General features: G+C 28.3%; 1 protein-coding gene across 1 annotated transcript in view; it reads right to left on the bottom strand.

Moving 5' to 3' along the window:
• LOC107167628 (neuropeptide Y receptor type 2-like) overlaps positions 1-22319 on the bottom strand; it is a 218234-nt gene extending 195915 nt beyond the window's left edge. Inside the window, exon 1 of the mRNA XM_089223629.1 lies at positions 22092-22319. The gene's annotated coding sequence lies outside the window, so the exon portion shown is untranslated. The remainder of the gene's footprint in view (positions 1-22091) is intronic.
• Positions 22320-22520: the final 201 nt, after the last annotated feature.

Below are 22520 nucleotides of genomic sequence, written 5' to 3'. Positions count from 1 at the left end.
ATATCTTATAAAAACAATAATTATTATATTTGTTGATACTGTATTAAGTTTAGCACAGGGGCTGGGGCGCCCTCCTAAGCCCAATTTATAAAACATGCAGGTATATTGTTAAAAAAAAATTACAATCTTTATTATGAAGAACCTATAAGGCTATAAATAAAATACACTATATCACTATATTGTATGATGCTATGATATTATTATTTTATTATTATGTTCAAAACATAAACTAGGTACGTTACGTAATTTACGTAGCACACATTTCTGTACGGACTACAGGAATACTAAGAATATTATCTAGATAAGAATTGTTATAATCTTATTCTATAAATAATTTTGCTGTCATAAAGTTTTGTGAAATTATAACTTGGCTCTCTCCCAACCAAGACTCTGGAGCCGCCCCTGGTTGATCACGTCCAGTAAAATAAAATTATTATAAAAATAAAGTATATTATAATACATTTACTTAAAAAATTATATGTTAATTTCTACTTCATATTGTGAAAAAAAAATGGAAAGTCCTCTGCTTTCAGTTTATATTACTTCATCGTTGAAAATGTTGTAGGATAAATGATAATATCATATCATTGAATTCAAATTTAGATTTTTGCATAGGTGCAAAAGCGATTTTAAATGGAAACGGCAAGTCATAGGTTTATATTACAAATTATTGTTACTGTTAATAAGAATATTTTATAATTTATTTATATTATAGTTATAATTTATTTTTCATAACAATACATATAAATATAGAATGGACTTTTCTACCAAAAACGTAAATTATTTTACATAATAATTAATGTATGAAATAATTATATTGTTATTCTTAATTCATGCCAATACCGATGTATCGTAGAATGTCATGATAGGTTGATGGTATAAATAAATTTAATAACTTAATACTAGTCTAAGTATTTTGAACATTTCAATGTGTAAATAAAATTATAAAATAATAATATACGACATACCTACATGATAGGTTTTAAATGTAAACGTCAAATTAGCAACTGTTATACTAAAACATTATTACACTCAAAAGTAAAGTCATTATATTTACGATAAGAGTATTTCAATTTAATTTAATCCTTTATATTCAGTGTTATAGTGTTAATATATCACCCAGCAAATTCAACCAAATAGTGTAAATAGTTATACATTTTCAATTAAAAAAATTCTTATACTTAAAAAGTTATTATTATAGGTTCTGAGTGGAGCTAGGTTACTATTGAGTTAAAAATAATGATTTTTTTTTTAATTCCTTTTTTCCTAAAGACAATTATTATTTTTTTGTTGAAAAATGCTTCGTTGGTTGTTTCTTTTTAGTACTTTGAGTAAAAGGGTAAAAAGTTTAAAAGAAAAATATACATTTGTACAAAATATGAACAAATGTACTTTTCAAAATAATCGGAGAAAAAAGTTGTTATAAACGATAATTTTTATAAAAACCAGTTTTCTTCAACAAAATTGACATAATTATTTTGTAGCAAATCAAAAGTTAATACCTTATTTATTATTATAATAAACTTTTCACCAAATATACTTTAAGGCTACTATTGTACGCTCGCATAAAGTGGGCAATTCCTATACATTTCTTTGATGGGAATTCTTATGAATAGTCGGAGTCAAACAATTTATGATGATCGATTTCCTACTATTCGTTTACCATTTCAATTATATATTAACATTTTTTAATTAAATACAATATACAATATATAGATAGAGTTATAAGTGAAAAACCAATTAATTTTTAATTTTCTTTTAATCGATCAAACATTAACAACTAATATAATTGTTGGCAAATCTTCGCATTGACGATAACTCTCATAATAAAACCAACTCCTGAAACACGAACGTTTTAGCAATATATCACGCCAATTTATTAAGTGTTATTTCCCGTAAAATCAATTTCCGCATTGATGATATAATTTTTATGTCTAGAAATTTTGTACGCCATCTTCCCCTGAGGACATTTAGAAACATAAAAGATTTAATAACGTCAATAATACCTACAATCTGCGAAAAATGATTTATAGCTAATAATAAATAGTAGTATAATAGACAATAGTAATAAAGATTTGATTACACGTTACAATTTTCGTGGAGTTTATTGTCTAATATAACGTCTACAAATGAGTAAAATATAATAATATAATATAGTGCTTATAATTATTACGTAATAATACAAATTTGTTTAAATTTTCTTATTTTACAATTTCACGACATACAGTGATAAATAATTGATCAAAAATAGTTCGTTACCGGGAGAAAAAAAACCACTCCGTCCTCACTAACGATAATATGTTGGAACTTTTCATATCTATTCTGTTTTATATATTATTTAATATCACAATATTATATTATATTTATAATCAAACCTTACCATTTTTTTTTTTTTTATTACGGTATCGCAGTAATCATAAATACCGGTGAGCACGACAGAAGCTCTTAATCGACTTCACTTAACCCTGGTTAATATATGATATACGTATATAAAATGTGTAACCTAACATACTCGTATATATATGATAAATATCTGTTTGCTTTATTATTACCTAATATTTGTAATTTATAAGGTTTTAATGTAATATTGTTTCTACTTCCGGACACCTTTTTTTTTCTTTTTTAACACAAGAACATTTAGTGTAAACTCAGTACTTGTCGCTTGTTTAAATATTTAACTTTCTGAGAAAGTATGAAAAAATTGACGAACGGTTCGGAACATTGTATACTAAAACTAATGCTGTGACGCTGTACAAACATTTCGAGATTTTTGCAAGTATAAAATATAAATAAATATGTACTTCTACTTATATCTTTTTTTTTTCATTTTTAACCTACGCCGACGACGCCGCGGGAATTGCTTTCGCATTGCTTCCGCGGCACCGCCATCGTTTATTGACTATTTCAATATAATATATACATACGTGTGGGTATAGATGGGACAGCTCCTCGACTTCTCCCCCATTTGTGCATTTTCAAAATTGTACATTTTGTATTAAGTATTTCTACTTATACCTATATGTGTATATTATTATGTAGTTTGATTTTTTTTTTTAGGGGGAACCTGCTGCATGATAGGCCATTCATTGGGTGTGGGGGTTATTTTGTATATTTTTGTTTGTAGGTTTTTGAGTTGGTTGGGTAACACGTGCATGTGTAGCAAGAATATGTTGCTAAAAATTCCTGGTGCGGTCACCCATCCGAGAGCTAGCAACTGCGACCGGTACGTACGCTCAGTGTGTTACCACAGATTTAGCGCATACGGCCGTGCCTTACTAAGCCACATTTTGATTATTGTTAACAATAGGACAGTATAGTAGCTATCCAAAATCATATCAACAATGTGATAAATATTTAGCTGATAATGTGAAATTGAACGTGATTTGACTGACTGATCAACATAAATCCTAAACTATGATATAGCCGGAGAATTAAAATTGGCATTTACCTCTGTTCTGCCATTTAGTGGTGCATTAAAAAATGATACTCAAAAATTCGTAATTTAAAGGGGTGCTCATAATAAGAATTTTGAGATTTTATTGTACATAAATGGTTGCCATTAGTTACTCGGACAGATGAGATAAATGTATACATCAAATTGTATCGATTAAAGAAACTATAGGTATAGCTTTAAACCGAATGTACTCGTATGTTTGAAACTTATGTACTCAATAACTACTAGATTGATTTTTACAACAATCTCAGGGATTATTTTTAAAGATATCTGGAAAGTTTAGAGAGTAGTTTGAACCACATTAAAATATATGCCATGCTAAATCCAATCAGCGACTTGCGTTTGCTAAATTATATCAAATTAGTTCATGAAGTGAAGTTCACTCCGATTTACCAGTGACTTAAGGTACTTACATCATAACCGAAGTACACACATATATATATATATACGTAGCAGTCATAGCACTGTACTTTATATTTATTATTTTTATCTGGGCGAAGTCTGGTTATACAACTAGGTTAATATTAATTTGTATAAACATATATTTCCAATTAATACGTTACTTCTACGGTTCATAAATCTTTAAATATTTTGGTTCGTTCATTTGTATTAGTGTGAACGCGGCACCTTCCACTCCGCAGCCACGAACAATAAATACGACACAAAAACAGTGGGTAATATGACGTCTATGTCATAAACTTTTATATAATACTTTTTTGGTCATCAAGCTGCAGGCTTTTCTACGACGGTCGTTCAAAACATTTTCGTGATTATTGCAGTATACTTAAAAGCAACACTGTAAGTGTAAATAAATCACAGCGGTATTTTGCTCAGTTCTCTTCAAAGTCCACAGGAGGAAATCCGATCGTAAATCCACGTCACCAGAGTCAACAACTGAAGGAAAACAACGACACAGTGTATAATATATAATATATATATGCCTTTATTGATCGGTCACTGCCGAGTACATATCGCCATTTTATAAATACAATATACATTTATATAATATTATATAAATACAAAGGATTTGGAAGGTTAACGTCATTGCAGCAATGTAAATATTGAGATTTCTCAAATTAATAATTAATTATAATTTTTATTTTGCGAAAAGTAAACCATCCTATTATACGCTTGCGATAATATCACCGTTGTTTGCAAATATTTTTATCGCGTATTTTTAATCTTTTCATTTTGTAATTAAACTGTGGTATGTTGACTGTTATGATACATTAAAATTAGAATTTTTTATATTTTTTATATCATTCGATTGTAATAGTCGTTACTCATTTTTATTATTATTATTTAGGTATATTATTTATCCGGTCGGCAGATGTTTCAATAATTGAATTAGTTATGATTTTATTATTGCGGAGTGTCGTTAATATTATTTTTATCCCGTTATAAGATATGACACTAACCAGACGTTATTCTAATAATATGTTTATCGTATACAAAGATAATCACATTCCAGTGATGCCGTTGAATTACGCAATTTGTTAACATAACAAAACGAAATATAATTATACGCAAAACGCATGTGCATATTATTATATTAAGAAATATCATAATTTAATGTGTGTCCACAAAAACACTAAACTACACTCTATTATAATTCGCTTACTTATATACATTAACTTTGAATTTTTTAACTCTTATATTTTGCTCATGGGCAACAACTTATATTACTTAGATTTATTTAATATAATTATTTAAAAAAAAAAAAAAGACCAGTGCCACTATAGAGTCTATTACGTGGGCGAATACCGAAAAAAAATCTGCACTAGAAAAATGGAGTGAATTATCGATGATAAATTATTGGACGAACTTTAAATTTTAAACCATGTGTAGTGTTTACATAATGTCCTCGCTAGTAACTTAACGCGTTATAAACAATAATAAAAGTCGTAAGTTTACGTTATTATTACATTATTACAACTACTCATGTTTACTATGTATAAGAATACAAGGATGGAGTGAAGGGTTGTTTGCGTCGTAAACTCGTAAATCATGTGTACAAAAACTGTGCAGGTATTCATTTAAATATTATTAATCATCGCAAGTTTCGTAAATATTGTGATAAATATATAATATACTTATTTACACAGTAAGCGCGCTGTTGAGCTGCAACTTATTATATTATATTAAACATTATGCACGTGCCGTAAAAATATTTATTTAGTTATGCTATATTGACTATACACTACGTTTATGTGAGAATATCAAGGCTGGGCAAGTTAACTAACTTTTGTTAACTCGATAAGTTAAATTCAAAGTTAAAATTTACTTTACTTTTTACTTATTTGAAAATCAGTAAACTTTTTATATAAAACTTATAGTTATACCTTTTAAGATCTTATCAAATAACATATAATATTATAATATTGGTCACACTTCAGTTAAAAAAAAATTGTACATAATATGACATATTAAAACTAATAAATTACTACAAGTACTTTTAGCACTTAATATACCTAGCTACTTTAATCAATTATGAAATCCAACAAAATAATTAAATTATATTAATTAATTTATGGTCTCAGATTTCAGAAAATATAGATGGAAACATTTTAAGATGTATGTTCTAATCACTTATACATTGTAATCATACAATAACCCATATGATTGTGAACTGAATTCTAATATAGTTGGACGAAGTAGACTTATTTATTGGTACCGCTTCCATTGAGAATTTCACTGACAAAAATAAGAACATTATTGTTTATGCTAATGTGTTACGAAGGAAAAAAATGAACTAAATCTGCTTAAAAATACGAATATACTAAGTTCTGTAGATCAATAAAATATTATATTATGATTATGAAAGGGATTCGTTTTATATTATATAATATAATATATTATTATTATATTATATTATTAAATAATACGCAGCTGTGCATACAAATCAAATTAGAAAACGTGACTGGCGACTGCGGGTGTTAAGGATATTATACTGTTTTTCTTTGTTTTGTTTGGCCTATTTTCTACATCAAAATGGAGGCATATAGAAGGAAATTCTTGTTGAAATCGGTTTTAGGTATTTCATTCTTATTTTGTAGATTATTCTTGGTTTTAATTTGCCCAAAATAGTAGTCCCCGGTGATTGTATTTCGTGTTTAACGATTTTATTAAGACTTATTTATAGAATATTATGAAGTAGTTATTGTTGATCCGTATAAAAAATTGCATTTAATTATTTTTGACGTTATTTTATCATTTTGGTGGTTTTTGTCTATCTGAGCAAAACCTCGATTCTTAACAACATCGGCATGCGTACCATTGTTCTGAACAATATTGTTTAGACGAATATTCTAGTCGATGCCATTGTGAACCTCTGACGTTAGATTTACAGTCTGCGCTGACGTATATGTTAGAACAAATATGATGTACGCTGTTAAGAATATGCGGACGTGTAATAGTAGCTTCTTTTGTAAAGGGTAAAGCATTCATCGTATTTGTGTGGCTTTTGGGTTAATGTTTGTAATACGGTTTTTCAAACACTTGGTCTTCTTAATCTATGGCTAATATATTTTATGTAGTTTGGCCATAATTTTCGGGATTCTTAATGGTTTTTTTGCTGCCGAACATAACCTACTATATTTTTTAACAGGTTGATTTCCAGATTTAAAAATATTAAAATTCCAATTCATTTTATTTTTTTTAGCGACAACCTGCCATAGTGGAACTGGTATTGATGGAAGGGTGTCACGTACGTATAGTTTTATTTCTTTTCGCCCGTTGTAGGTCACTATAATTGTACATTTATTCAAAAAATAATGGTAAGTTACGACATATGCCTGATTAGGTAGACCTGGCTCTATTTCTAAATTTCTAAGTCATGTTTATAATGTTCAATGTATATATTAATATTAATGATTAAATTAGCAGTTAATGTTTTTAAATGTGGTCGGTTTTCATTGTTTTCAAAAAATATCATATAAAATGTTACATTATTAATAATTATTTTAACAATAACATATCATTTATTAATATTGTTATAAACGTATAAGTCTATACCAACGTATAGCATAATAATATGAATGAATACGTACCTAGTATAAATAGCTTAAATTTCAGGTATATAATTTCAAATTTTTTTTTTGTTTATCGAGAATTTAATTGTATGTGATCGTTAATACTTGTAATAATATAATCACCTTAATAATTAATAGTAGCATGTTTCGAGATAATTTTTAACTGTTTTGACAACCATTTATTAGAAACCTTTTATTACATTATCAGCTTAGAGGCAAACATTTTATCAATATAAAAAATATAAAATTGCACATACCCCTATAAATAGTCGAAAATTAGGATCAAATGTAAGTATTTAAGGAAATATCGAATCCCAATATTATCTTTCCTTAATGAATTACAATTTTTGTAATTTTTTGTAATTTTTATCCAATTATTTAATAATTTTTGCCACAATTCAACATAAAAGTTATTATATATAATTATATTTTGACCCAAAACTGGATGATATACACATCAATATGTATAATATTATCTCTCAGCTTGGAATCTAAAATTATATAAATACATTAGCCATCTATATATATATTATACATTCAGAAATCAGGGTTAGTGTTGTAAAATAATAATTATTTTACAACTTAAAATTAACATTTTGACATTTAAAACTTAAAAGTTATGATAACAGACTCGATAGTCAGTAAATTTAATTATAATATATTTGTACTAATTTTAAGTTTAATAATTATTCCTATTTTTGCAATGAAACACGATTAGTGCATTAGAATGACATTAATAGTAATAATAGTGACACCATACGCATACCTATACTATACATATTAATATATTATTATGGTATCCGTAAAAATCAGTTTTACTACGCTTTGTGTGTGTCCAAGCTCAATTAAACTTTAAATTCTCATTTCACATATTTAACTATCATAAAAAAAATTTAAATGCCATGTTAGGTACAGACACGCACATTGACGCTGAAACATCACACAAATATTGTAATAGCATTTTATTATTAGTTTCAAACGTCGACGTTGTTAGTTTTTAATATACACATTTTTGACCAGGAGAGTAAAGCTTTACGATTGGTTTAATGATTTCCATAAAGATATTAAAATGTTTTGTAAAATACGAATATAGAGTAAGGGTAGAGGCATACGTTAAGATATTATAGTCATGTAGACACCTACGTGTAAACATTTTTATAATGTTTCAATTGAATTATTTTATAGTAATATAACTAAAAAAATATTATAGAATAAAAGGTTAAATGAACTACTATTGTAGGTACCAATGTATAACGTAGTGTACATAATATATTAAATCGACCATGAAAAATAATTATCTATAACTTTTCTGCCCTGGGTTAACTACAATCAAGGTGTGTAATCCATCTACATTGGATAGTAATAAAGTATAATTTTTTTTTTTGTACGCTTATCCCAATGTAAACAGAAATAAACAAATATACAGTTATGATATTAACATCATTCATAACGACTCTATAAAATAACTGATTCGATCTATTACCGAAACGTCAATATATCGTTAGAGTATTTTTTAATTCTATAAGCCTCAACCATATACACTTAAGAAGTACATTTGCACTTCTATCTGATCCCGTGCACTTCATTGCCCGTTAAAAATGCCAATTCATTACTCTGTTCGAACTAAGAAATGTAGCTAACAATGATCAGTTTTCGTTTCGAGTCACAGTTAGGCGACATTCGCTAATCATCCCACTCCGTCAATTATCTATTTACACGTCGTGTAATATTTCCATACCCCAAAGAGGTCGACCAGTACTACGTTTATTAACTTGAACAGAGTTATACATGATTCACAATTTTTTCAATTCCCTATTTAATATTCAGTGTAATGATTTTCAAAACTCAAATATTTTCATCAGATATTATCTTGATTGTTGAATCATGAAATACTTATTCAAGCACTGTTTCAAAATGCGAATTTTGGAAAATATTTTTTTAGTGCACATTTACATGGCTCATGCCTCAAACCATCGTTGTTTAGGCTCTACGTCAGTGAGTCAGTCTGACCACGTTCGATTATATTTTATTATATCCATCCCGCCCGGCAATGTCCGTGAGATTCACCTGTGTTTATGCGAGCAGCAAATTATTATTTATCAGGTAGGCAATCCATTTGCAATGGATTGCAGACCCGATGAGCTGCGTACGTAAGTGTATAATTTTTAACTCTTAAGTTTCAAATTCATACCAAGTTTGTGGTTTTTACTTAATCCAATTTACGACAAATTGAGTATAACATGCCAGCCAATTGCTTTTGATATAGCTGTATAACCTGTCTTTGCCCGAGAAAAAATTATCGATTAATACAAAATACAGCATTATGTAAATAATAACTAGGTGTTTTGGTGTAACCCAGATTAGATTCAAATATGCCAAAATGTAATATCCCTGCAGAAACCTTCGTGGAAGTGTACTCAATAACTCCCCAAAGTTTCATGATGACTATAATAGACATACATTCGTATTGCACCTATAATCTATATACGAATTATTCATATTTATAAATCAATAGTAATTGCTAAATTTTTCAAATCATCTAAGCTTCCTATTTATTTAACTCATTAGTAATCACCATTACCATTATATATAGACGTATTATATCATCTAAACTCATAGTTACACAACTCAAAAATGATTTTCTTGAATTTTTATTTAGTAATTCAAAATTCTCAAAAAACAATCTGCTTATTGATTAATTGAAAAATTAAAAAATGGAGATTCTTACTTGAAAAACTGAAGTTTGTATTGTCACAGGATCATCCTTAAGTGGTACAAAAATGGTCTTCAAGTGTATTTAAAAATTTAAAAAAATTTAATTTTAATAAATGCATAATTTAACCATACAAATAGGATGAGCATGCTTAATAAATCACCCTGTATATTAAAGACAATAGTTGATACTAGTTGTTTCTATTCTAATACTCATACGAGTTACAATCCCTCTTGGGCAATGGTCGGCAATTGACTGACCGCAGTCCAAATCTGGGCCGTGGGAGGCAGAAAACTAAACAGTCAACATGTATATTAATTTTTTTTATCTTTATATTAAACATAAAGATTTGATAAAAATTGTTTTCGTTGGACTTTATTTATTTACTATTTTAATCTTCTGGACTCTAGTAGAAATTACTTGCCAACCCCTGCTTTAGACTATAACCTAACTAACAATATCCGTATATTAATTATTAGCAGACTATCTATGCATTACCAATCTATCAATTTTTTTTTGTCAAAATCATGGTATTTTTTTTAGTAATAAATTTCAACCATACACTTAATTAGTTAAATATTATAATAACTGTTTACATGCATAAATATGCATAAATATAAAATAGCTTTATTAGTCTAAATGAAAAAACATGATGCAATAGAAAAAATAATTTCCAACCATAATAACTATTTTATTATCCGTTATAACATACAACTATGTAGATATAAATAAACAAAAAACATTCGATCGTCGAGTACTCAAACAAAATTCATGAGTTACCCCATAACAATCTATAAGTTTTAAAAACAAAACTATAAACGCTCCCACCCAGAGTCTCAGAGAGTTTACTTATATAACTTTTATTGAATTTAGTCCGGTAGTTAATAACCTTATAGAAGATCAAGTAATATTTATTTTTGTGAAGGTACAGATAAGTGTTAGAAGATAATTTATATGATGTCTATAATTAATGTTACGTTATGATCGGCAATACAAAAGCGTATCCTATATATATATATATATATATCAGGTAGTTTTTAAAAAAAATGAACATTATTTACTTTAAAAAAAGAACTTCTTTCTTTTATATTGTAAAATAATGATGTTATCGTCGTGAAAAGGTAATTATATATTAATAATGTACAGAACGAGTAGAATAATAAATTAATATCATAATGTATGTATATTATTATAATATATTTATAATATAATAGAGACTCTCTATCGTCAAAAAATGCATTGCACAATCCGGGATTGAGTTATCCGGAAACAAAATAAAAAAAAATGGAAAAAGTCCCGCGGGGGCACGAGAGACTAGAAAAAAACGCACAACCGACATGCGGTTCCCATGGAGTTCATTATTATTATTTTTATTATTATTATTATTATTATTATTATTACTATTATTATTATTATTATTATTATTATTATTATTATTATTATTATTATTATTATTATTATTATTATTTTATATTATTGAAGTAGAAACGGAGTCCGTTTCATTATGATTCAATACTACATCATATATATGCTCTGTATATTCAGTGAACACAATCATAATAAATAAACTTTCATAATGTAGATAATATATGTGTATGATGTATATTTTGTATATTTGATATTATGCTATCTATATTTCCAGATGCTAATGAAAACCGCTTGTTTGAAACAATTGTTTCGCGAAAAATGTTCGTTTTCTCTGGGTATACAATTAATATAATATTATTATAATGCATGGTATGAGTGCAATCATACGCATATACTATAACCTTATGTGCATTACATTTAAGTATCGTCAATGTTACGTGAAACCCCTAAAAATGACCTCATAGCTAAAAAATGGATTGATGAAACCAATTCATATTGACTTGTTATAACTTGAGTAGATATAGGTAGTAGGTACAGTAGATACTAGCAGATTTAGGCAATGACCTACCATACATAGGTACCAAGGGCGTAGCTAGAAATTTCATCAGGGACGGAGAGAAACCAAGAGTATATTTAAAATTTCGTTTAACATTAATATATTTGTAACTTAAGGACAGTGGTGGAGGACACTAACCCCATTTTTCTTAGTTATGAATCAATAATATGGAATTTAAAATTAAATTTATAATATGTTTATTCCGAGGTTTATTCATTGATTACAAGTAATTGTTTAGTGAAAATTCAAATACGATTAAGTGCCTGCGATCGTATCAATAGTAAAATTATTTTAATGTTTTAAATATTGACAACATTTACTAAACGGATTCTGGTAGGTAATGCTTTTTTTCTGAAAAGCGCTGGCGAAATCACCAAATTTAGCTCATTACTCTATTTACTTACTATAAGTTACGATCAAAATTCAATAAATAAATTGTTTTATTTAAGAAATTCAGATAAATTCATTATGTAAGCGTCTATCCTAAAATTAATTTTTTATAGTAATTATATAAGTATTTCACAAATTTCCTATTTAAACTTGTGAAAATGTTTTCAGTTTATATTTTGTTGTATCCATATATAATTAAAAATAATAAATATTTATCTACAATCCTTAAAAACCATGAGTACAAAGACATGTGATTTAACCCATGCATAATATATAAATATATCATAGAATATTATTAAGTCCACGCTTATAAGCAACTTTAGTAGAAAAACAGTATTTACGAGTTTCGTACAAAACGACTTTATAAGTGCAACATTTTAAGGGACGGGGTATTTTAACAATGAAACATTATAATTTTTTTGTCATTAAATATGGTTTTTATTCATCACAAATTTTTCAAAAAAATACTAAACATTTTTTAGAACGTTGGTAGCCGTAGGTACACTAACGAGCCGTACAGCATAAATAGTAGTGTATAGCAGTATACAATTCTTTACCATGCGATTATAGTATTATACTTTAAAGTTGTTAAAAAGACCTAGACAAGACAGTTCTAAAAGAATTTTCCACGAGTAAAGCCTATATATTTTGTGTAATATACATTTTCAGAATTTAATAAACAATTATTATGAATACACATAGGTAACAAACTTTGCATAGATGCCACGTTGTAAAACATTTTTTTTTTAAATACGGTACAATATTATTATGTCTTTTTGCTCACTTACCTTTCTCACCACATGCGAGACTGCACCGATATAATCTGAGATATCAAGGATGGTCATAAGGTGCATAGCTGTAATCACATGTACATAATATATATATGACATTTTTATTTTAATTGTTATAATACAATTATTTGGTAAAACGAAAATCCAATTATTATTTTTATAATAAACGTAATCCGACCGCCATGCTGCGGAGACGCGACATCAATCGTGTTTTACGATATAAACGACTCATCCGCATGGTCATCAATAATATCGGTTAAAAAACATGATCACTAATCGTATAATACCGAGGTATATAAGTTTTAATACCGGGATACTATTCGCATATGAGCGTCAGATTACAGAAAGCGGGAAAATTGTGAATATAATGAGATGAATATAAAACAAAAAAAAATAACGGACAAAAAATGAAAAGCTGGTCGATCTAGAAAATATGGGAAGCGATATCGACACAGAATAATAATAATATGATGTATATTATTCGTAGTAATAATTCTTCTCGTGATTTTTATTCACTTGTCGATAGTTTTTATGGCAATGTATCAATGATTGACTGTCTAGAGCTGCACTTCCCGAGAAAAAAATTCAATATCTCTAGAAATCTTTACCCAACAATTTTTTACCACTTGGGAAATTAGAACTGCGTGAAGACTTTAGTGGCAACAGTGGATTTCTACACTATGTATTTTTACTATTTCCACGAGTAAATCTTATCAATCACTAGTCGTATACGTATACGTATACATATATATCATGATAACACGTAATAATTATAAAATTATAATAAACAATAATACTATGCGATCGGGATAACCGATAACCGATAGCCGCATAGGGTAGGTATTCGGGACTTATTGCATTAAAAATGTTTAAAAAAATACATATAAATAGGTAAGCGTTTTAACATAAAAAAAAAACCAAAAAAAGCTTTGAAATAATTAACATAAAATACATTCATCGCTCCGCTCAGAATCTAAAAAAATGGGTCAAAAGGTATAACATTTAAAAATTATAAGAACTTACAAGAAAAAAATACGCCTCTTTTTTGTAAAACATAGCTTAATATTCAAAATATGCAGTAAAAGTTTATTAAAATAACTCTTATATATATTATCTAGAATATTTTACAGATATTGAGGAAATAAATTTAGATTCACTAAGTATAGAACCATAGTTTTTTATAATATCCCTGCGATAAATTATATCATTTATGACACCACTGTAGGGCTAGTGCTACAGTACTTAGGGCCAGGGCTTGAAACCGAAAAAAAATTTTCCGATTTCGATTTCGGTTTCGGATAACGGTATATATTTTTTCCGATTTCGATTTCGGTTTTGGACAACGGTATATATTTTTTCCGATTTTGATTTCGGTTTTGGATAACGGTATTTATTTTTTCCAATTTCGTTTTTGTTTTCGAATACCGGTATTTATTTTTTCCGATTTCGTTTTCGGTTTTGGATAACGGTATTTATTTTTTCCGATTTCGTTTTTGTTTTCGAATACCGGTATTTATTTTTTCCGATTTCGTTTTCGGTTTTGGATAACGGTATTTTTTTTTTCGATTTTGGGTTCATTTTCGATTCCCGTGGTCCCCACTGGTTGAAAATATTAAACTATTTCACCTTGCGGTAATGCGGTTAGCGGGGGAGCAACACACACCCAAAGAGACTTCTTCATTTAATGAGGTGGCCACTAAAACTTCAACACTAAATTATATTAATAGTTAATACTATAATTCTATAGTGGACAGTCAGAAAAATCTTACTCTAATGGGCGTCCATTGGACTTTACTATGTGTCCATTTGGACACAAATAACATCCTTAAATAATGGTGACACAAAGCGTGCAGTCCTAAATTTGAAGTGTGCACATGAATCTGAGATGTGTACTAACTACTAGTAAAATATAAGTTACATCTTACATAACAACACAGCAATTTGAAAAGTAAAATAAAATATTTTACTAGTAACTTGTAACTACTGAAAAATTATACAGGGAATATAATGTATATATTCTCATTACAATGGTCAAATTTCCATAAATGGAGTACCATTGGTACATGGGATTGGACTCAATTTACAGTGTAGTACAATTTTTAAGAAAAATAGGTGCTGGTGTGATAAGACTATGATTTATTTTTAATTCCGAGATAATATTATTAAAAATTTATAAATTATACACCTGTCACCATAAAATATGATCTAACCTATTTTACATCCTGTTTATTTATAAAATAAATTACCAAAGTACTTACATCAAAGTTATACCTAAACAGTTATAGTTATATATACAATTTAATTAGGCATACGTTACAACATTTTACATTTACATACTATTACGTCATATAAGTTATTAGTTATTACCACGAATTAAGATATATATCTTAATTCGTGGTTATTACTTATTCCTTATAATGAATAGAATATAATACTGTTTATAGAGTATTACCTATATATAAATATTATTATAGTCTAGACTTTAGAGTGAATTTGCAATCTAATTACCCGCATCTCACGACTCCTATATTTATACTTTATTTCCTTCGGACGACCCAACACTCCTCAGTTGACCGTAATTATAACAGCTTAGCTATTTAAGTTTAAATGTGATATGTTCATTTTAAATTGTTTTCCGTTTTGGATAACGGTATTTATTTTTTCCGTTTTCGTTTTTGGATTCAAATATCGGTATTTATTTTTTCCGATTTCGTTTTTGCTTTCAAATATCGGTATTTATTTTTTCCGATTTCGTTTTTGCTCTCGAATATCGGTATTTTTTTTTTCAATTTCGTTTTCGGTTTTGAATATCGGTATTTAGTTATTAGGATTTCGATTTCGGTTTTGAATACCGTTATTGATTTTTTTTGTTTTTGATTTCGGTTTTGATATCGATTTCGTTTTTTAACGGTTTTAAACGGTATTCAAAAACGATATCAAATACCGGTTTCAAGCCCTGCTTAGGGCTGTGTGTACGATAAACAAATTATAGTTATGTGAGTCTCTCAAGGATCACGCAGCAGCTGAAAATTGATTTCCCGAGCTGCGGCCACAATTCAAGGTGGTAAAACGCAATTAACATTTCCACCACGTAATCATTGTTATCACGCATTGGCACGTAAATGCACATTACAACACATCTATATATATAGCATATATTATACATATTACTTTCAACACGAGGGTGCATCGTAGACATTTATCTATATCACACACCTTAATTATTCCTCATTATACCATCTGTGCAACTCCAAATTCATTATTTTTGATTTACCTGTGAATTCTGATAACATGAGATGTGTTAAATGAAAATGGGTTACAAACGTAACATACAGCTTTTAAAATAGTTTTTAATTTGTGTTATCTAATTTTCACAGAAATAGAGCCCAATTTTGTGTATAGTAAATAGTAATATTAATGTTATTACTTATATATATATATATATTGTAAATTTATCCATTTAATATAAAATATTTAACTTAATTTAATATTAATATTTCATATAGATATAATAACAGCAGAAGTTTCAATTAAAAATCACCACATTTTAGTTCTTTTATTTTATACAGAATAGGTTAACTACCAAAATAATTTGAGTGTAAACAGCCATAGTTAAAATTGTGACATTTTCACATTTAAGTATATTAAAGTTAACCACATTTATGTAAGAATTCCACATATAATAACTGAGAGGACTACTGCAATCACATTTTACTTTAACTATCTTAATTATTCCTTTTACATATAAATTTACTAGTAAACAATAAGAGTATTTTTTTAATGATAATTATGAGGAAGGAGAGAGTTGAGAGTGTATAATCTCCAAAGCTAACCTTCTTGAATTTCAGAACGACGCAGTATACATAACAAAAAATGGTGAATTCTTCCAAAAAAAAAAAAAAAACACCGAACAAAAGTAATATATACCTATATACATATAGGTCCTATGGCATTCCGGCATTCGTATAATAATTGGCACGTTGAGATCAAAACTAAATAATTCATGATTTGGTTTTTTTTTTTACGTGAAGCAATATAGTTGTATTAATAGAAGGTTGTTACTTTGAAGCAGTTCGTTCCAGCTTGGCTGTAACTACTCCGGCTGCGTCAAATTTTAAAGAACAAAATCTCTTCATTTGTTGATAGCAATGAATAATGTTATATAATTGACTATTTTTATCAACGATCCAAATACCACTCGCCTGGAATGTCATATTTTCATATGTACCATGTACGGTGTACCTAATATACGTACATCAGTTCCGAAACACAAAAACACACTTAAAAATAATATACATAATATTTCATATATAGACACATAGTTTAGAATATTATATGGAAGAAACGGTGAAGCGCTGCAAATGAGAACTTCTCAGATAAGTACTATGTTTTTGGTTCTCGGAAGTCGTTTGTTTTAAATTTTAAAAAAAAGTTCAGAATTTAAAATGTATACTTCTTGTCCGATTCGTGTACGTTAAATTCACTTTCACGTATTTGTGTACCACACGCCGTTCGTATAGTAGGTACATATTAACTGAGAATTAACTGTCGAGGGAAAATGAATAACATCTCCGTACTTTAAAGATCTGTTTTACCCGTCATGTAGAAAATACTGAAACACGTTAGAGTGGATTTATTTTCTCTTTATTTTCGACATTTATTGTTCCATTAAATACTATAGTAATATAATGTTATTTTTTAGCTACACTGATAAATTGATTTAAAAAAAAACGTTTTCTGACGTTCGTAACACTATTTTTCACATTCTACAGTGCCTATCGATAAAATATAAAACATCGCTATTTTCCTATAATAGTCAAAGGTTTGAGAGTGAGAAAAGGTCCGCTGTCAAGTCAAACTTGGTTGAATTTATGAACTTATATCAAACATAAAACGTTTAGAATACCTATCTATATAATAAAAACAAACTTTTTGAAGATATTCTCATTAAAAGTTTTAAAACAAAATATTTTAGTTCTTAAAATAAATAATTTGTTTTAAATATTATTATTTTTACTGTTTTATTAGTTTGGGATTGTTTAAATAGAATCATAAAAGTTTGATGAATTGTAACTAAACTTACCTATACAACTACAATTGAATTAATTGTGGTTATGCATAAATATCTTTATCATTAACTATTCCTCACAGACAATTCCGAAAAAAGATTAAAAATATAGTGATGCCATGAACTGATTATATAAATATATATTATATGTATAATAATAATATTAATATTAATTTAATCAAAAAAAAACAAAAATTAATGGAAAGCAAATATAATATATATAATATCAATATGTAAAAATATGTATAACTATCTTACTACGGAGTTCTACACTAGGGCCCTGTGCTTTTTGTGATTATCTAATATTATCTACATATCTATTAATCTGTAAATTAACCTTTTTACAATATTATATATAACATAAGTCTACCTTAATTGAAAATTATATCAAATTTTATAATATACATTTTATATATTAACATTATAACTCATACATTTTGTTATGCATATAAATGTATTCTTATTTGTTAAAATTTAAATTTAAACCATACAAATCCATGCAAGTAAAATTTACACGACTTGTAATGATCATTATTTTGTCCAGTCAGTATTATATATGGAGCATTAAAAAATTATAACAATATTTATACAGTGCGTAGTATTATAATAATGAGCTTAGAAAATCTAATAAATGTATAGTAAGAGGATCATTTAATTCATATTTATTTTAAGCTTTCAATGCTCTATTACTCTGTTATACACAATTCATTTTTAATTTATACCATATAATTAAATGGATTATCGAAAATGTACGACTTACGCTAAAACTAATAACCTCACGACGAGCGCTATAAATACTGCACCAGTATTGGCTATACGACAACTGACTGAGCCTTCTGGTACAACAGTACTGGCTACAATGCTAGATAGTGCTACAATTGAGCTGGAAGACAAAATGTATTGGCAGCAGCCAAGTGTTTACTCAATCCGGCATACCATGGATGCCGAATGAATTGTGATCAAAGGCCTGTCATTGTGTGTCGTTGTTGTGCCAAGGTTTGATGGAATACTGGCATATTATTATGGGTATTATAAAAATTTTAACCTAAAGCTCAAGGCCAAAGTTCGTCTCCAGAGACAAGTTGACAAATTACCTGGAGAAAAATTGAAATCAACCCGAAAACATATTTTCACGTTATATTAGAACTTTGGATTTTAATGATTTACTAATATCATATACTTATTATATTATACTTGTATTCCTATTTCAAATACCGCTAAAAGTTTCCAGAAAATACTATGAACACATTATTTATTTATTATTTTACTGGCGCATTTGGTACTACCCTGGTAGTATGTGAAAAGGGTCGTGGGTTCGAAAATCATAAGTTTGAATGCCGTAAGTTGAAACACATCGAGTATATTTTGAAAGATCAACTGTTCGAAAGGTTATACCTATTTTCGAAAGGTCGTAAATGTTTGAAAACGCACCGTTTGCGCTGATATGAAATAATAATACTTGTTTATATATATATATATATATATATATATATATAAAAATAATATAATATATCACATTTTATTGCCATATACTTCTGTTTGCAAGGTTTTTATACGTTCCAAGAACATCTCATACATTCAGATATGAAGTATATATTAAATTGGTTCACCTCCTTATAAGAAACATATTATAATCATTATTGATTTTACCAGCTAATAAAATTTACATCCGAATAATATTTTTTCCCCGTCATTTAGTAAGCTCTGTTAAATCCGAAATTAAATCAATCCGAGAGTGTACGATACCGTTTTCATTATGTTTTTTTTTAATAAAGGTTCATTTTTTATTACTGTTTTATTAATTAATCTATACTTCAATATTACAGAGTTCATACGAGGATTATACAATTTCAGTTTTAGATTTTTTATTACCTTCTATCATTTCAATATATTTTACACATTATTTTCGATTTAATTTTATACACAAAAAAATTATCATAAGAGTTTATAATATTACATTAAGTATTTAATCTTTTGTAATTCATAATTTTCTCTTCCTGCCAAAAAAATAATAAACTCGATTATACTTTTTTCTGGATTAATTAATCCTTTGAAAAATATAAACATTATTTATATATTGTTAAGAATAACATAAAATTATTGTTCAATGAATAAAGCGAAAAAAATAGTAAAGGAAAAAATATTTGCTATAAGTGTCATACAATAATAATATAGACGTATAGTTTATATAGTTTATCACTATATTATACGTTTTGATAGTCCCCCCCCCCCAAAAAAAAAAAAAAAAAAACAATAAAGTCAAACCCAATTAAGAGTGTTTACGATCGCATTTGACCACGATAAAACTGCACGACAAGCTTTGGTAAGAAATCTGTGGAAATCTTCAAGACCAAAGATAATATCGAAAAATCCAGCTTTATGAACAATAAAACTATAATTATTTACGACCTTAACCGATGGTTGAACGTAAGACCATTACTCACTGATTTCGATCAATGTATCAGATAGCTGTTATTATTTTTCTACAATAAATAAGTAGTAATCTTTTTATAATATGAACGCAATTTGTGCGAAAAAGTAAATATTACGATACCTAGTAATACATGTGGCTCGTTAAAATTTACAATCACCTCTTACAGGTTTCATAGCGGCTTTCAAGTAAAATCTACTATCTACAATCTACAACATACACATACCTAATATAATTTTAACTTAAATAAATTATAACATTTATAATAATAATACAATAATACATAAAAATGTAATTTTATTTCTCCCAACCAACCGCAGTAATACTATTTTATTATGAATAGAAATAATATAAATATATTTAGGTATCTACACATTATTTATTTACAGATAGAGTATAAATTAATATATGTAAAACCTTGAAACTGGAGTCATAAGCTTTAACTAACTGGGGCATTAATATGTAGTAATACTGTAGCAAACGCAAATGGAAAGTTTATGCTTAACTCGTACCTACCGAGTACTTTTGAGTAGGGGTAGAGAGAAGCTTTCCTCGCTCAAGAAACTTTCTAGGCGTCCCCCATCGAAAAATTTGAATGTCCGAAAACATATATCATAGACAGATAAAACATTCATATCTCACGAGAATACAATATTTCATAACAAAACCTTTCTACGTAAAAAGATATTATTTTCATAGTGTACGAAGTTTTATTATATCATACAGAGGAACTACAGTATTCAAATGTGACGTAATATTATTATCATTGTAAAATATGCTAACCATTGATTATAGGTGCCTTTTACAGTTGTACAATTTAATGAGATCCACATTCGTGTATAGATTTTCTTCGACGAACGTGTTTAGCATTAAAATAATCGAATCGTTTTGACGACGACGTGGAGGCATGGAATAAAGGTTTCCACGCAAACCTTCCGCCAGCCAAACTGAGGGATTCAACGAATATCGTGAAAACTCAATTGTCAGTACATCGGTGATATATTTATACATTTAAAATGCAAAATATTGGTTGGAAAAAGGCTTTGAAAAAATCCTATGCGATGGTGAAAAGATTAGGTTAGATCGGTGGACTGACGGTGGACTGACGGTGGACTGACGGTGGAAGGAAGGTTAACCTGTTGATTTTTCGTGTATCACGAATCGTGTTAGACCGTAACACACATGCACAAGCACAGTTACAGACGAGTCTGTACTCTATAATATAGTCTATATAGTATACTGTATCACTGTATACGTTTGAAAAATAAAAATAACTTTCAATCACTCACCTTTACATGGCGACTACATGAGTGTACGTTTTATATGGTCAGCCGTGTCCCTATAATTTTCACTCTCCACCCTGGTGAGGGTGTATTTATGTGCTTACGGCGTGTGGGCTGACAAAACTGACGTGTTGAGTACGTGTGACAGACGATAGTAGCGTGTGCGGACTGTTACGACCGAGAGCAACCGACGTGAGTTGTAGCTGTACTCGTCTTCACTGCCGCCGCCTTGATCGACGCGTGCGCGCCGACACTCAAACAGGTGAGACTGCGCCCCCGCGGCCCTTCCACAAACTACGATCGCCCTCTCCAACTGACAGCGCTTATATGAATTTCTGCTAAAATTTATCACGTTAATTGTGTTTTTATCAATTGCAATTGCTTGTTAAAAAAAAAAAAAAAAACAAAAAGATAAAACTATACGTTAGAATAATT

The sequence above is a fragment of the Diuraphis noxia genome, unplaced genomic scaffold (assembly GCF_037042655.1).
Source record: "Diuraphis noxia isolate RWA-SAM2 unplaced genomic scaffold, SU_Dnox_SAM2 contig0003, whole genome shotgun sequence".
Taxonomy (NCBI): Eukaryota; Metazoa; Arthropoda; class Insecta; order Hemiptera; family Aphididae; genus Diuraphis; species Diuraphis noxia.
This window is presented reverse-complemented; position numbering and strand designations above follow the sequence as displayed.